Here is a 15,499-nt window from a genome sequence, read left to right as displayed (position 1 = left end):
CTGTACGTATGTCCGATCTAAAGCCAATGTGTCCACACGGTGCTCTCGATCAGGCCATGAGCATGCGCGCACACCTGCACCAACTTTTACACGGGTGTGCGTGCGTGCTCCGTGTGAACACACCCGGGCGAAGTCAGTCCGTCTGTCCGTCAGTCCGTCAGTCCGTCCGTCTTGGCGTTGCGGAAGCGGCAGCTGCAAAACCCGGGGCCGGCCTGGGCGGCGCTTTTGACGCTTGATTGATCGGCCGTCACGCCGAGGCACTTTGATCTGCTTATTTCTGATCAACATCAATAAATCACTCACCATGGCAACGAGCGGTGCATTACGTCACGCCACTGTCATCGTCTCCTCCTCCTCCTCCTCCCCCCCCCCACCACCAAGTCCTCTCTGCTCCGTGTGTGTTGTATTTTCCCGTTGCCGTTTCATTGTGGTCGCATTCTCTTTTTGCTAGTCTTTTGTCTTCTCGTGACAAAGAAAGCCGAGATGCTTCGCCTCGAACATAAAACTTAATGCCGCCGTAATAGAAGCAAAGGGTAGACCTGTCTGTTACGCGAAAATAGCCCGTCACAATGACTTTGTCTCAATTCTGATTTAATTGTCTGCCGCCTGACAGGCACATTCATCAACAGCTTAATGGTCAATCAAAAGTTGGCAGACTGAGCGCTCTCATTCTTTTCCATACACTGCTTCTGGCATACTTTATCAAATTGCCTCTGCCTAATAGCTGTTCGGCCTTGACGGCTGGCTGATCCGCTGTTTGTGGGGATTATGGGCTTGGGAGAGAGTCAGGGGTGAGATGAGTACGCTGAAGGCGTCGAGAGGAGTCGTAACTGGGAGAGGGGTCGGCATGTGCGTGGCTGCGGAGAACCCGCATGCAAACTCCCCGGCCGGTTCGACTCTTGCTTCGGCCTGTGGATTCTTACATCCGAGCTTCGGTGGAAGACATGGTGGCCAAAGGAGGGCAGGACCCAAAATTTTTTTTTGCAAGGGCAAAGATGATGGCAAACTTTCCTCACTTTCTCGCTTGCCCACGCCCGTCACGTTTCACACACGGCTTTCTAGCCACCGGCTGGACGCAGTAGAGCGACGGCATATTGATTCCCAGGGCATGCGTGCAAAGACGGTGCCTTGGTTGCTGCCTGGGATAGTTGGAGGATAAAGAAACACTGTGACGCATATCAGGCCGGCGGTCGAAACGGCGAGCACAAGAACTTGGCAGAAACGATCTCGAGAAGTCCGAAGGTCTTGAGTCTATCGAGGACTTATTTTGGGGGGATGGGAATGAACGAAGGATTGAAAGTGGTCGCTTCAAAAGAAATAACTTTTGCACATGGTCTTTGGCCAAAATTACAAAAGGCGTCCTCTTCGATTAGTGAAGATTTTCAGATCCTTCGCTGCGGTGGCATCGAGGAAGCGGTGCTGGAAACGCAAGCCTGGGCCTAATTAGTGACGCTCGAGTCCTGGTCTTTCTCTGATGCGCCCGTCTCTGAGCCGCTCGCGTCCTGCCGGCTGTCACATGGCGAAATTGGTTTTGCCACTGGTTTGATGTAATCATCCTTGTATCATACAGCCCTGGCAGGCTGGAGTGGCACATTAACTTGATTTTTCCCCCGCTGTACAGGTGACAAATGAGGCAGACCTTTTGCGTAATTGTGGAGGGTGCTCTGGAAGGCCAGGAGCCTTTTTACCCATTCCTATTGAGTTGCTGCTGCTCCGCGTCAAGTGGCTCACGTTTGAATCCTTGTGGCTAAATATGCGGCGAAGCTTAGCTTGGCCAGGACCGATTGCAACGGTGATTTGGGGTTTACTGGTTCGAGTGTGGCTTTATCCGGATACCCATGGACCATTTTGACCACAGGCTGAATGTTTTGTCAAAGCAGTGATGCCCATGGTGGTGTCTGGCGTGACACGACCACGGTGCGTTCATTCTGAGTTGTGGTATTCTTCAACCCAACTTCACGTTGCCTGTGCTGCCAAATGTTCAGTTTTTCTCGATCCGATTTTGCTCTCTTGAGAAATGGGATTTTAACCACTGGCAAACCGTCTACCGGCGTCTTGCCATTCTAAACCGTGCTGACATCGTTCTTTTTGTTCCGATTACGAGCAATAATAGGTTGGGTCCAGGGATCAAATAACTAGGGCATTCGGGAAAACCGTGAGTTGGAACACCCCCCCCCCCCACCCCGATGTACTTGATACATGCCCCAGCGGAGAGAGCAACCGTGTTTAATCACATTGCAAATTGTCCCGGTGACCAGGGCTCTCGTGATTGTGTGCAATCGGTCTGGTTAACCTCAACGCGGAGGATAACTTTGAGAGCGATGCTGAAACGTCGTCACTTCAATGCACGATCTCCGTGAGCTCACGGTGGATTTTATCCCGACTGGTCTTGCGAGGCCTTTTAGTGATGATACAATTCCGACAAGCGTTCTTTGTGCAGATACCACGACATGTTGTAGATGTTTGGCATAACTTGCGTTGGAACACACTTTCCATTTGGTGTCTCAGCCCCAGTTATGTCACTATCAGGTGAACATTTTTATGCTTCTCCTTGCAATTTCAGGACCATTATTTGAAAACACAAAGCCTGTAATGCTGCCTTTTATCTGGCCCCGGCTGATTTCGGAGCGCGTGACCTTGGTGCATCGCTACCGTGACTGCTGATAGCCCCGCGAGACGTGTTCTTACAATGCCAAGTAGCAACATTTTTTTTGCCAAACACCACCAAATGTCCACAGAGTTAGATTGTTGCACGGTGCAGCAATTTGACCTTTCACCCCGTAGCCTTCATGCCTCACATGAATGGCTTTTGAATCGACTCTTCACTATGACTAGTTTGGACTTACATTTTGCATGACAGTATGGGATGAGAGTTTGGATGTTCATTTGTATGGGACAGGTATTTACGTTGGATCCAAAACAAGGAGGTCAAAATGGGGATGGGAAGGTTCGAAGATGGAGGGAACTTCAGAACTTGGACAATCAATGCATTTAGAAATCAAACTGAAATGGTTTCTGTTTCAGTTACTGCAACAATGAGCACCCTGATCACCGAGTTACAGGCTGGCGATCGATTTGAAACCCTCGTCTTGTAAATCACAAACATCTGCTAAACTGCATTGTATATTGTCACTCACACCATGTGCATATTGTCCTGTTGGTTACGAGTTTGGCCGTGCAGGTGTGCACCAATTTCTGGAGTTTTGTGTTTGAAGGACGGTGGGTAATGCCTGGTGTTGGCTTAATGGTTAGGGTGGTGGGCTTGAGATCCAAGGATCCTGAGTTCAAATCCCACTCAGCTGTTGAATTAATACCAGGTGGGGTTGACGCTGCCCGTCATCCTTCCGAGGTCGGCAAAATGAGTGCCGGCTTGCTCTTATCCCGCGTCGGAGTGGCGACCCGTCCAGGATTGTGCCCAATAGCCAAGGAGACTTCTCAGGCAGCACCAACGCTCTGCATAGAGTATGGTCCCCATGGATGGATGGATGGAGGGTGGGTGAAGGGCGCAATTGTGCAGCTTATGCGGTGCCCCCTCTGGTTTAGGGCAGGGATTCGGAATTTGTTCAGGATGCCAGTGATACCTCACCTACTCTTCGTTGGAAGACAGCTTCGGATGTTCAACGTCTACCAACTGATACTAGCAGATGGGTTCTAGCTTGACATCCCATCAGCTGCACTGCACACTCGTTTATCCAACATCTTACGATCTTGCATGTAAAGCACCAAACCGACCGTTTATACTTCATAGGGACCGGGTCGAGAATCAAACCCAGACGAGACGGATCAAAGGTAAATGCGCTACCCCTGTGCCGTCCTTTCGACACCAAACGTAATATTCATTCGCAAACACTGTAAATGGATCATTAGCTTATCCACACGTTTGCTATTCATGCGGTTGTGTTCCGTACTTCCTTTAACTGAGAACACGTTTCTGTCCGTGTGGCACCTCTGATCAAACAAATCCGGAAGTATGTGTACGTCAAAGCAGCAGTCGGATGGTCTCTGTTTTCAGATGTGTAAAACGGCCGAGCTCAACTGGAAGTGGTCTATCCACTTTTCTTGGAATAGGGGACAACCGACTTTACTGCTGCTGTCAAGGGTCTGTCTCTCTTCTGTCTCTTTTCTTTCTGGAATCTCCAAAGGATCGTGTGCATTGCCCGCAGCTGTCTGAACACGATGATCAGTTAGTTATAACTCCCATCGGTATCACAGACAGTCACTTGCTTTTCAAAAAGCACGATGAGGCAAAGGAAAGTTTCGCATAAGTTGGATTTCTCCAGTCTTTTGTTAGCAATAAGGAACAGTGCATGCTTTCCATGTTGGCCTTCATGTTTTGTCCCCTGGCAGCTGGCACCTAGCAATGGCCCAAGGCTTGACAGTTGTCAATTTGTTACTTGTGATGCCAGATGATGGGGAGGGGATGATTGTGGTTTGTGTTTGTCAAAACCCTTGCCATGTAGGACAATGAAACTCAACATTGCTCTTGTCATTTGAACTAAACTTGCTTACACCAAAGTGCTGGAGTGCCCGTTACCTTCTCAAGACGAATGTTCGGAACAAGTGTGCGCTGGCCTGCACTGTAGTCATTTGTTTTTCACCGTTTACTTGTACTTTTGAGATGTCTCCGAAACACCTCACTTGGCCTTGAGGGTTAAGTTGGCAGAAGTCTCCGGTCAGACGAGCCAGTCTAATGGCCGGGTTGTAAGTCTGGTTGCGGATAGATTGATGCTTGTGTAAAAAGGGGTGCTGAACCTCGGCCATTTGCAGGTTTTCACTGTACATCATCCCACTGTCTCGCCTTTGCTTTGCACGTTTTTACTCCCACATCATATTTCTTCCCAACTTTCCTAAACACTTTGGCCTCTTCGCGTACGAGTGAAGTTTTTGGGCAAGGGAGAATTTCAGTCAGCCGCGGCGGCGCGAGGGTTCACCCACACCCGATTTCGCAGCTTGTATGATTGAGCCACGCCGGGAACGCTGCTTTCATGTGTAATTATGAATAATTAATCTGCATTGTCAGAGCGCATGTTATCAATTATGAGACTTGGGGCTTGTCAGGACGAGCATCTGTTCTTTGGATTGAGTCGAGTCGAGAGGCCCGGCGAGGGCGACGAACGAGTGGGAGAACTACGTAGAGTTGTCACTTTTTCCGGTGTAGTTGTGCCTCCCTGTTCTCTCCTTTCTCTCCTCTCTCTCTATCCCTGACACTGTACAAGCAGTGTACTGAAACCCTTTCGCCAATGAATGAGACTTGTGTTAGCACTGTTTTTATTTGTTTCCATGCTCTGTGCTAACCCACTCTGTACTTGGCGTCACCCCCAGTGGCTTGGGGGGTGGGGGGGGGGTTTGAGGCGTCTCAGGGGCTCATTACAAGGCCACGTAACCAAGGAACTTTGGCCACCATCCAGACTGTTGCACATTACTTTCTTACCTTCTGCTATTCACCACTTGATCAGCTTCTAAAACAGCTTTGGGTTCTGGATTCCAAAGTGCAGTCGGCCAGTTTTGTTGGGAATCGTAATCGGTCGCTATTTGTCGTCACTTTTCAAATCGTTCACGAAGGAATACAGACGGGGTGACGGTACTTGGGATGATCCAGGCAGGTTCCAAAGCCTTGGATTGCACAGCGTTTGAAGTCCTTTATTAAATTGCGGTCACGTGAATAACGGAGGGAGTGTCGAGGAAGCTTTTCAGGGCCTATGGAGAATAAAACGTTTGAGAAACAAGATTTCCTTTTATTTTTCTTGGGAGTGACCAGGAGTTTATCAAGATACACTCTTCGAACATTCCATGCTCTGTTTGTTCTGTTCTCGTCAGTTTTTGTGGCGTTAAATGCCCTGTGTCCCATTTAGCTTGAAAATAATTTGCCTGAGTGTAAGTTTCTGACCTCTTCAGCCATATAGTGGCAAATCAAGTTATTAATTAATTGATTAATTGATTGATGTGGAAGCTGGTCCTCCGGTCTTGGTATGAAAGGAAGTTGAAAGAAACTTTGGATCCGAATGCATGAAATTCAAAAAGGAAATATTTCGTCTACCTGCCTGCGCGTCTGGCGAAAGGTGTGCGTTCGTTTCTCTTTTCTGTATTCACAGTGAACACGCTCTGTTCTTCGTCATTACAGTAAGAGTTCGACAATGGTGTTTCCATCGTTCGACACGCTTGAAGAACACTGGGGCGTCATGGAAAGTCTTGATCATACCGCACTTGTCGCTTTGATGGACACTGACATACGATGATGGAGTTAGACTCACTTTGGAAGGCGGTGCCTCTCAGGATCTCGGCATCTTGAGACAGGATGGCGTGACAAGGTGAAAGCTGAAATAATTTTAGTCCTCGTGCGTGCAATGGCCTTGTTTCTTTCTGGGAAGCACACGGAGCCCTTATTTAGGTTGTACACTATACAAGGGAAATGCATTTAATCTGCTGATAAACAGTAGCAAACGAAGCACAAAGGAAACCGAATACTTGTTTTAATCAGTTTGGCATTCTGATAAGGGTTTCGATGAATTATATCGATACTGCACGTCGGTGCTGTGCAATCCTCGCAGTTCGAGTTGAGCTAGACCTGCAAAAGGATGAAGAGCTGCAATGGGGGGGGGGCAATGGCCGGTCTTCGTTTGCGGTGCGATGGGATGCGAATGGTTGAGACGTGAGGGTGGGGGTGGAAAGAGAGGCTGGAGTTTGAAAGGTGGGAATTATCTCGAGCCAGAGCCAGCCGTGTCAATTAATCAAGGAAATTGTCGGCAGCTGGTAATGGCTGCCGAATGATTAACCAGGAGGCACACAACTGCACCCCTCGGAGCTATCTTGCACCTCCAGCTCACTCGTTTGTATGTGCGGGTGTGCGTTTAAGGTTGGTTTCTTTGTGCGGGTGCCTGCGTACATGGATGCAAGACTGCAGCTGTGCACGGAGACACCTGGAGGTGTTGAGAGTGACGAAGCTCGAGCATCGAAGTACGAATGCTCGAGTCTGGAACTCGCCTTCTTTTGCCTCCCACCTTCGTTCTGTTGATACCAAAACCCTTTTGGAACGCAGCATGCTGAAACAATCGGTGTAATTCGGCGTCGACGTGACATGCACAATTTCTCATGTTGCAGTGGGCTTGGGTGAACTTTTAAACTTTTTGAAGTCTGAGCATGGATTAAAAATTCATCTGCCCCACCCACAAGGCCAGGAATGTGCCCAGTACTCGACCGGTCTTAACCAAAGCGACAGCCATCCATCATTTGTGGGAGGGAATGTTTTTTTCATTACTGAACTGTCCTTGGGAGACAACCATTAACACGGCCCAAAATGGTCACTTGTATCTCTGCTAATGCCTTTTGAGGACATTCCAGGCCTCAACGCAAACCGAGAGACTATCTCTCCTCGTGTTTCCCCACACTTTCCTTAAATCTTGTCCTGTTTAACACCAACCGTTTCTTTTGCTCCATTTCTCTCCTGAAATGGCAAGCTTTTGTGTTGGGCAAGCCATCTCCTTTCTATCGTACTGCTGGCCTCTAAAATATCTGCTCTCCCTGTGCCTGGTTTTGCTGTCACTCCCTCCCTGCCCCCCGCCTCCACACTGCCCCCCCCAGCAAGCCTTGTCCTGCCTGCCAGGTCCTGATGGATGCCTCTGATGCTAGGCCCGATAAACACGTGCCTAATGAAATTTTTCTAGGCTGCCGTATATGGGCAAGCAGCAGGGGGGCTGCGTGCCGCAATTATTGACAGATGCCTGCCTTCCCGGTCACGTCTCTGCCAATGCCATCCAGTGCAGGGGCTGCCAGGCAGTAAGCATTACAGTGCCTTCCTCTGCAACTGGGCATGGAATTTGTAAAGACAACAGCATCCTGGGCATTGTGATGAAATGGCTCTGAGGTTCTTTGTGTTCATCTGTTTTTGTTTGTTTGTTTGTTTTTGTTTTTGTGATGCTCGTTTGTCATAATTGTATTTTTCGCCTCTTTGCTCGGTGTTGATATCTGTCTTTTATACAGGATGATTTGGCAGAGTTTGACTGGTGTATTCACTCTTATCATGCACGTCTTCATCTCCACCACCTCCTCCCCCCCCCCTTTCCTCTTTTTTTTTCTTTTCCTCTTTTCTCTTTGTTTCCTCTTCTTTCTTCACAACTGAAGCATTTCCATTTTGATTCACACTTGCACCGCAATGCATCCAGCCCTTTGGGCCTGTTATTTATCTGTGATTGCATAACTCTCTATCAACCATTTTGTTTTGCGTAGAAGAGGCTCAAGTCTGAAATGGTGTGTTTGAGACTGCTTGTTTTACGTATCTTTCACATTCCCTTTTGAGCATAGCTTCTTGTGATGCGGTGGAGCGAGGTGTGGTGTGATGTGCAGCAACAAAGCAACATACACATACAAAGCAAATGGTCGTTTGACCCATATGCTTGGTGTCGGCTTAATGGTTAGGGTGGTGGGATTGGGATCCGAGGGTCCTGAGTTCAAATCCCCCTCGGCTGTTGAATTAATACCAGGTGGGGTTGACTCTGCCCGTCATCCTTCTGAGGTCGGCAAAATGAGTGCCAGCACGCTGCTGTTCTGCGTCGGAGTGGCGACCCGTCCAGGATTGTGCCCAATAGCCAAGGAGACTGCTTAGGCAGCACCAACGCTTTGCACAGAGTATGGTCCCGACGGATGGATGGATTTGACCCATGATCCCTGTGGTTGCCATCCTATGCCCTCAAAAGTAATGATTAAAAATGACCTAGAATCGGCTTCAGTGGTTGCACCTCTTTCCATTAAATACTGGTCCTCGATAATTATTACAATCATTGAGTTCAGAGAAACATTGCTTTAATAATTACACTGAAAATTTAACTTTCTTTCTGATTTTATTTTGTCATTTTGGATGGAGGACGTTTCTGGAGTTTTCTTTCCTTTGTCCTTCTTGCTCCTCCAAAACCGACATGATTGCGCATGAGCCTCGTCACAAGCCCGAATCTCCTCTGTTTACACATTCCCACACATGGATGGAGAACACGCTGCCCGTCAAGTCGCCGTAGCCTTCGTTAGCAACTGCGTGAAGCTCGTGCCTTTGTGAAGACTCCTGGATTCAGCACTGCTTGGATACCGAATTGGATTGCATTTGGTTGTGCTTATACCACCAAGTGCACATTTGGAAAGTCTCCTTCTTTTTTTTTTTTTTTTGAAGTATCGAGGTATAAATGTAAACATTAACCATTTTATCCACATCATATCCATTATCTTTGCTTCCACCTGAGTGTAGGACCGCTCGGGGGATGTGTCGTCTCCGTAAGAAACATTCTTTTAAACCGGTGCTTTCCTTTGTCTCTTTCTTTCCTGCTCCCCACCCCCACCCCTCCATCGCTCCCCATTGGTAATCAGAAACGGAAGACAGTTGTAAAACGCAAAGTTTTTCCTTGACTGATGATTGCAAAAGAAATGGGGGAAATACTGTCTCTCAGTCTGATGGGCCAGGCCCATGGAAATCCCACAGCGATTTCTTTCTCACAAAAAGGAAAAAGGAAAAAGAAAGAAAAAAAAATAACAGCTCATCGTGCGAGAGAGGGTGGCAGTGTTTTGTGCTCCGAGCGGCCTGTTTCCCTTTCAGCGCCAGTACCATTTATCAGAGAGTCTGCTCTTCACCCACCCGTCTCCACCCGACAGAATGACACGTGTCATTTATCATGTGCCCTCCCCAAACTCTGCCGCCGGGACATAAAACACGTAGCCCCACCCCGGTAGCCTCAGCTCACCGCCTGTTCAACTGCCTTCCCTTGGCCCCAAAAATCGAGTTCTCTAACTGCTCACCCCAATACGGTGCCAGTGTCTGTGTCCTTGGAATGTTGTCTTTGTCTATCAACACCTTAAGCAGCTTGCCACATCATCTTTTGGACCTTCTCCAGATCAACTTATCCTCCATCTCAAGAATTTTAGTTTGGGGAAAAGTGAGGAAGCTTGTAGAAGGAAGACTAAAGGGGAGGAATGTGTGTACGTATGAATGTCTGCGATGCACAGAGATAAAGTTTGCCTTGGGACTCGGGGGGGGGGGGGGGGGGAGATGATTGTACCGCTTACATCACGGTGGATTGGGAAAGCTGTATCCGCTGAATTGCAAATTGTGTGTACGACCTTGTGATGTGTTGCCACTTACGTCCATCGGGATGAAATGTGGGTAATTGTTTGGTCATTTGGAATAGGCATTTTTACTTTACCTCCCTTCACTCTGGCCTGGATTTCTGTTTAAATGATGTGATGATAGTTAAGCTCACCGTCCACGACCTGTCCTCTGTTCCTGACCACTCGGGTCTCCTTTACCTTGCTCTTGGTTCACGTCTTCTTTTACACGCTTTGCCAATCTCAGCTTCCACGGCCTAGTGGTTGGTAATTGATGAAGAAAATTTCCACATACCTATGGATTTAGTGGCTCATCACTTTGAATCCCATGCAACAAAGGCTTTTCAAAAGCTCCATCACCGCCTCCCTGGTTTGTCCCTCTGCTTGGAGAATTGTGAACCCAGTATCACGCAGGAGAAAGGACAAGTGTCCGATTCCGTGTGAAGGATTCATCACGTTTGTAGTATGCTATCCTCACAATTATAAACGACCGAGTGGAGGCATGAGCCGATGGCGGAATCCCCTCGGAGGTGTGGATGTTGCACATTTGCAATGTGCTGCACAACTATTTTCCTGCACCCAAAAATATTCGTATTTCATAGGTTTTTTTTTCTTTTTTTTTTGCATGTAAACGCTGACCCTGCAGTTCTCAACATACCTGGTTCATATTCCAGCACCATCCTCTCAACACCATGGCAATTTGATCAATGCGAATAACGTGCCGGCTTATTGCTCCGAGTTTGAATTGTCCGACGAACCAAAACGGCATCCACATTTGAATGTGTACCACGGATGTCGCTGCTGCTCGTGAGCAAATGAAGATGACATCCATCAGTCATGGCTCAGCCGGTCTTTGGGGCCACGGTAGGGGGAGCAGCCGCATGGCTTTGAGTTTCGAGGATCACACGAGCTGAATCAACAACGGGTGAGATGGATGGACCCAAAACGTGGCTCGATGATGGATACGCAGCGCCCGATGCCATTCATCACACTGAACATTATTTAGACTTATTCTATGAAGCCGTAACTTGAGATTTGGATGAACTGTGGGGAGTTGGTCGGTGAGTTGCGGTGTGCACATGGAGGTGGAGGAAATGTTGCGCGCGTGGCGCTGGGGATGGGGTCTGCGAGGCGGAGGGGAGGTGAGGGCATAGAGGACGAAGGTGTAGGGGGGGAGGTTGGATATTCAAAATGTGATTAATGGGTGAGCTTTCGGTGCACTGGTTACTGGATGGAGATTGGCTATTATCTGAGTACCTCGTTCCAAACCAAACAGAGCTGTTCCTAATCGTGGTGCTGAGAGGCCTTTCATGTGGGACTCCAAGCAGCACCGGTTCGGCACACGGCGGAAGAGCGAGGCACTTCGTTAGTTATATTTATGCCGGTGAAAAATGGCTCAACCCCGGTGGGTGATTGCAATTATAAAGGCTGGAACCTTTCATTGATTCAAAGGCCGAAACAAACAATGTGGCCTTGCGGTGCAGCAGCCACGAGCTTTGTTCAAGAGGCAAGTTGACGTCTCCGCTCGTAGACAAATACAGTGCGCCAGCATACCTTATTTTGCCGAGACCGAGACATAATTTATGCCAAACACCGACTAATTATGAACAACTGTTATTCTCTTATTATTATTATTATTATGCAAGTCTGTTGTTGATGATGGGAAAGCGTTCGTGCAAGCTTTCCGACACTACACGTCGCCATGACAACGTCACGAACTCGCACTCACACATACATACACACACATTCCTGATGCAATAGATCATTGCAACCATTTCACCAGTGGAGTTTTGCGACCCATTAAGAAATTGCAGGTACTCAACAGAAACACCTGCTTGCTCCAATTGTAACTATTGAGCAACGGTAGTCAGATATTCACTTTCAGGGGGGCTTGCCACGACCCATCGTGCCACGGAAACGACCGGAGGGCGCGCCCTGTGCCATCAATTTTCCTTTCCTGGTTTGTGAAAAAGGCTCTGAAAAAGAACATCAAAGCATCATCACCAATTATTTACACTTTCATCTCTGTTACTCATTTTAACTTCATACTTTAATATTGACTGAACGTTCAAACCTCGAGTCCTTTGCAACACTCAACCGATGATTTCATCGATGTCAACAAACTTCGGTTGTGTTTCTTTGACCATTTTGAGTATCTTATTCGCCAAACTTTTTGAATTCCCCTCGTACGGGTTTTCTTCTTCTTCTTCTTGGCAGCACAGAAATGTGTCTTACTGATAGAGACGCAACAACAACAAAAACAAAAAACAACAAAAAAAACATGGTTCTTGGTGAAATTGATGGGCCAACTTTATGGCCTCCACCACCGAAGGTGAAGGTGGTTATGTTTTCGTCCCTTTCTATCTGTTTGTTAATTGCCGGAATCCTTCGGATTTCGGCAATTATGTTGGTCGGTTGTGTGTGTCATTCTGTGTGTCTGTCTGTCTGTTGGGTCGCCGAAATAGGTGACCCTTATTGTCAGTAATTCTGTCTGTTTGTTCGTTTGTCATCAGCATAATTGGTAGTAAACGTCGGCAGATTTTGACCAAACTAAGGTGGTAGGTACATCTTATGACCTCGTGCTTTGGAAATTGTGATGGTTGCTGGGGACTCTTTGGTTCCCTAGCAACAACCGAAAAACCATTAAAATCAGGACCGTTCACGCGAAATCAATTCCGAAAGCCATCATCCCACGTAGGGTTCTGAAATTTGGCACGAATGATCTACAGGTGATGCTCTATCAAATGTATTCCGGTTTATTTGATATATGGAATAGTTTACCTGCAGTGCCCCCGACAATTAGGGTACGCGCGAAAATTGGCGAAAATTGAAGGCCCCCTAGTGACCAGGTGAGTGCATCGATATGAATGAAACTTTGCAGGTTCATGGTACTCAATGAGTACTACAACTTTGCCTCAGGACATATTGACCGATTTCGCTTAGGTCAGGGGTCAAAGGTCAATTCATGCAAAAATCGATAATATGCGAGAGCTGGAGGTGCCTTCGCGTCAAATGCTACTCCTCCTCGGGTTATGGTCGGATGGTCATGAAAATTCACACTAATCGTCTGGAATACATTGTGCACAAACGGTCCAGCCGGATTTTCGACTTAGATCTTTGTTCACCCACAGCACCCCCCCGAACTTTGGGGATTTCCGATTTCAAACCGCAATTTCGGTACTTTTCATTCAAATGGACACCGAGTAGTTATCAGTAGATGGAACTGGATGAGATTTAACATGCATAATCTTAAGGTGATTCCCTATCCGCTATATGACATCCATTTTGCTCGATATCTTGTAGTTTCCATGCTCGGCGACCCATCGCCGCCTACCGGCTTGTCTGTTTGTTTGTGTGGTTGTTTACCCTGTAGCAGCCACACTGTTTCAGCGATCATGACCAATCTGGGTACAGACATCGGCCATGGTCCAACTTAGACACTTGCCGTTTTTGGTGAATCTAGGTCAAAGGTCAAAGTCACCGAAAAACCGAAATTCTTATTTTCGCAATAACGTCCGGTAGTATCGACTTCAAACCAAATCCAAAATGTGCATCTTCCAATTCTGCATCCAACCATATGTCTCATTGGGGTGTCACACCAACACCCTTCTTCGCGGTCGGGGGTCGAATGTCAGGGGGGTCGGGTCAAAACTTTCAAATTGCAATTAAAAACGCCATTTCAAGTCCGATTGACTTCCAAGTTATGATCATGACCAAACTAAGTGCTTTTACTCATTAAACAGTCGCACTATCGACTTATAAGAACCAAATTGATTTCCAGGTTTTTGTTTTTTCAGAGATCATGGAGATATGACAAAGTTCTTCCGGCAATTTCTTGCTCAACGAGCAATTTCATTTGTTTGTTTGTTTGTTTGTGTGCATGATATCTCAAAAAGTGTTGGACGGAATCGGATGAAATTTTGTGGACAGGTTGGGTGTGTAACAAGGACGAACTGAGTAGATTTTGGTGAAGATCCACATCCGCATCCGACTACTGGAGTTTTTTAAAGTGATTCTTCACCACTGAGAGATTGGGCCAAAAACTATATGCAGCACAATATCTCAAGAACCTGAGGATGGATTTGAACGAAACTTGGTGGATGATTTGAATAGATGACGAGAAGGAGCTGATTAGATCTTGGTTCAGATCCAGATCCTGATCCAGCTTTTCGGTGGGATACAAAACGTAAACTGTTCAGCTTGGCAGAGGTACGCGCTCCACCGGGTGCCGTTCTTTGATTCTCGTTAATTACTGCATGCTGTATGTATGTTGAAGTCATTTGCACAGTCCTCACTGATTGGCTTTTGTACCTGTATCATGGCACGCTCATATTTCTGCAATTTGTTTTGGTATTTTGTTTTAGTAACTCACGTGTCAGCCATTGTTTTGGATGTAGGATCTGAACAGTTTCTTCTTCACTTCTAGTATGTTCTTCGTCAACTCAATCATGACTCTGCCCTCGTCCTCAGTAATAACTCATCTTTCATGTCAGACACATTACTTATATTTCCTATTAAAATAACAGCTGAGGCTTTGCTGTCAACATATATACATATATATATATATATATATATATATATATATATATATATATATGTATATATATATGTATATATATATGTATATATATATGTATATATGTATATATATATATATATATATATATATATATATATATATATATATATATATATATATATATATATATATATATATATATGTATATATATGTATATATGTATATATATGTATATATATATATATATATATATATATATATATATATATATATATATATATATATATATATATATATATATGTATATATGTATATATATATATATATATATATATATATATATATATATATATATATATATATATATATATATATATATATATATATATATATATATATATATATATATATATATATATATATATATATATATATAGACATATACATATACATGAGGTGCTGCGAGGAGGAGTGATGTAAGGGACACATCGACCATTTTGGAGTTAATGCCATATGGCACTATTTTAACCCTTCCCTATCATCTGAGCCTTTCATCATCATGTTAAAAAATGTCGCTTACATCACTCCTCCTCGCAGGGCCTCATATATCTATATATATATACACACACACACACACACACACATATATATATATATATATATATATATATATATATATATATATATATATATATATATATATATATATATATATATATACACACACATACACATATATATATATATATATATATATATATATATATATATATATATATATACACACACACACACACACACACACACACACACACATATATATATATATATATATATATATATATATATATATATATATATATATATATATATATACACACACACACACATATATATAT

At 45.4% G+C, this 15,499-nt stretch overlaps 1 protein-coding gene across 4 annotated transcripts in view; it reads left to right on the top strand.

Annotated features, from left to right (window-relative positions):
* Window positions 1-15,499, top strand: part of LOC147027593 (teashirt homolog 3-like) — a 251,356-nt gene that overhangs the window by 3,702 nt on the left and 232,155 nt on the right. The window lies entirely within an intron of this gene.

The sequence above is a fragment of the Eptatretus burgeri genome, chromosome 4 (genome assembly GCF_056783735.1).
Source record: "Eptatretus burgeri isolate ZD-2024b chromosome 4, Ebu_testis_v1, whole genome shotgun sequence".
Taxonomy (NCBI): Eukaryota; Metazoa; Chordata; class Myxini; order Myxiniformes; family Myxinidae; genus Eptatretus; species Eptatretus burgeri.
The sequence above is the reverse complement of the archived record's forward strand: the minus strand, read 5'-3'. Positions and strand labels throughout refer to the sequence as shown.